Source organism: Ipomoea nil, unplaced genomic scaffold (genome assembly GCF_001879475.1).
Source record: "Ipomoea nil cultivar Tokyo-kokei standard unplaced genomic scaffold, Asagao_1.1 scaffold0869, whole genome shotgun sequence".
Classification (NCBI taxonomy): Eukaryota; Viridiplantae; Streptophyta; class Magnoliopsida; order Solanales; family Convolvulaceae; genus Ipomoea; species Ipomoea nil.
In genome coordinates, this window is record NW_017617297.1 from 1,117,501 (window position 1) to 1,120,931 (window position 3,431).

A 3,431-nucleotide genomic window follows, 5' to 3' on the forward strand; every position below is an offset into this window, starting at 1 on the left:
TTTCTATCTATATTTTACTAGATGGTTCGTAAGCACCTAGTTATTTCATGTATGGAATCTCAATCAAATGAGCTAGAAATCATATAGTAGTAAATCACAAGAATAATTAAAGAGTATGCATCCAAATTAATTAAAGAGTATTGATCAAGGCTGATATTCACCATTTATGACATGCAGATCTTACTGACCCAGCATTATCAAAAGAAATTCCAAAAATAACAGCAAAGCTATGCCACACGCCAAGAATATGAACACGGGAAAATAGACAATGCTCCAAATACTAGGAACATTAAACTTTTACCAAAATTAATCTTATGATGTTTATCAAGTCATATATATTATGGGTTGGTTCTAATTAACAATTATCATATCACCCCTATGGCGTTCAGAGGTAATCATGCATTCTTAGTCATCATATGCATAAAGTATTTATCTGAACGTCTTTTGGATTAAGCAGATTGGATAAGGATTGGATTTTGAAATTCGAATGCTTTTATCTGATTAGCTAGGCAGTTGGCCTTGTAACCATCCTCCCTCTATAAATAGCGTGTCCCAGGCATTTTGTAGTCAGTGTTGAGAGCTTTGCCCGTGAGTTGGCCTGGAGAGCCTCTGATGGCAAATTTTTGTGTTGAACATGGTCCACCCAACAGTGTAGAACACTGTTCAAAACGATATCGTCGAATATTATGAGTAAGAATAATGTGTTTTTTTGAGTTATAATAATGTACTTTATGTGTTAAAATAATGTACATTATGTGTTAGGATAATGAAATTATTGGGGCAAGATAATGTATTTTATGAGTTAGAATAATGTATATTATGCTTTAGAATCATGTACGTTATGCTTTAGGATAATGTACATTATGACTTATAAAAAGTATGTTGCAGCGGGTCGCTTAAAAAAATTAAGCAAAACGACGTCATTTTTGGACCGTGGTCCACACAATTGTGAGGATCATGGCCCACACAATAACTATTGGCGTGTGAGTGCCTTGTATTCTGAATATTGAATAAAGGTGGGTTTTTGGACTGAAATACTCCTAGCTCGTGTGTATTTTCCTAAGTATATCTACGTTCTTCCTAAATTGCCCTATGTGTGTGCGATCGTTCAAACCAGATCGTGAGTTAGTTTGAGTCGGCTGACTATCTCGGGCAGAGATAGGCCATACGACCCAATGCGAAATTTGTGAATTGTGAAGGAAAAATTAGCCCCGTAACACTTGGTAAGTTAACAATTACAATTTATCTTTTGTTCAAACATTTGACCTGGGTTCTAAAATTTTTTTTGATTGGCAACCAGCCCATGTCTTCCTCATATTTCCTAAAATTGTAATATCATCTCCTAAAATCATATAGTCTTTAGCGTTGTCATAAACCATCCACCTAGCGAAACAATTGTGTCCCCATCTCCGAAGTTGTGAACAACAAATTGAAGAAGGTAATTCCCATGGAGTTGTGATTGAACCTTGTTGGATAAGTGTAAGAATTTGTTTCCTACATTCATCACAAGGTGTTTGCTTGTTTGAACACATAGGTAAGTTTTGCACACTTTCAAGAACTCCTGGATCTTCTGCATCAAGTATAGCACTTAAGAAATTGATTTTTCCCATTATCATTACCAAGCCTAATAAAAAATAAATATTTAATATTTGCATTGCTTCTTTCTCTCTCGCTTTTTCCTATTCTTTTACTTTGCATTTATTATTTATACGTGTTTAGTGGAACGGGATATATATTTTTCCATATTGGGTTTTTAAGAAAGTACAATTTAATGGTACTAATAGAAATTATAAAAACATGCATGCATCATGCATATTAATAATTATGATACGTTATAACTATATATTATTATAAATAATATAAAAATTAGTAAAATAAATTGAATTTGTTATTGACTATTAATATGAACAGTTATACACTTATACATAGGTTTTTCTTAATAAATTAATTAATAACAGCTTAAGTGTTGTAATAAAAATGCGTGTTAGCTCGTATACAGTAGATCATAAAGACAAGGGCTAAAAAAGCCTAAATACACAAGGCCCAAGTAAGGCTAGCATATAAGGCCCACAAGGCAAGGCCTTATGGGCTAGAAATTCTGCAAAAAACGAGCCCAAAGGCCATAGTTTACGCCCAACACCCATAGAGGCCCACTGGCCAAATCAGATCCAGCCCATCTGGTTTTAATTCCACCATGGGCCATTCGGCCTTAAAGGCCCAAACAATCTCGGGAATTAATTCCCAGCCCAGTAACTGCAATTAATTCATGGAATAAGGGTCAAATAGGTCATCGAACTACACGCCAAATTACAATTAAACCATCCAACTCGAAAATGGATCGTTATACTGTGCATCCAGCGTATGCAAACACGACGTCGTTTTGACGTCTAACTTAAAAAAAAAAAAATCAGAATTGTATCACTACACATCCATAATTTCATCACATCCATAATTTTATAACTATACATCCAGAATTACATAACTACACATCCATAATTTTATAACTATAAATTCAGAATTGCATAACTACACATTCATAACTTCATAACTATACATCCAGAATTGCATAACTACACATCCATAACTTCATAACTATAAATCCAGAATTGCATAACTACACATCGATAACTTCACAATTACACATCCATAATTGCATAACTATACATCCAGAATTATATAACTATACATCCAGAATTTCATAACTAAAAATCCAGAATGAATGAACTAAAAAATGAATAACATAATGTTGTTGCTAGGAATCGAAATTGATTTTTTTTTTTTTTTAAGTAGGACGCGGGTTGTGATGCAAAACAACGTCTTTTTTGCATCCTATGCACCATGCACGGTGGATACGGATGCACAACATAATTTGCAATTGAACTGTGCAAATTCATACAATTAGACCTAAAAGTGACCTGTTGACCAGGTGATTAGATGACGTGGCGGTTACCAAATTAATTTCTATTTTAAAAAATTTAGATAGATGATGAATTGAATGAAAGCAGCAGAAGTATATATATATATATATATATATATATATATATATATATATATATATATGTGTGTGTGTGTGGGGGGGGGGGGGGGGGGGAGATGGTGGGCAAGGAGACCACAGTTTCCAACATAACATAATGGCACTGTTTTAGGATTTGAATAAAAATTTTGAACTTGTTTTTAATTGTTTTAATTGAATTGTTGGAGCAGGAAATGCATAGGAGGGTCTACATAAAGGTTGACATGTTTTGGAAGTCATTGGAATGGGGGGACAAAACTGTCCTCGTGAATAAGGGGATCCATTTTCTGCTAGTTATAGTGCTTAATTACAACAATATTAATTATTATCCCAATAACAAGCTGACACAAACTCTATGGAAAGGGCAATAAAATGTGTCCCCTCATTTCTTGAATAATTTATTCAATATTTTTAAAAT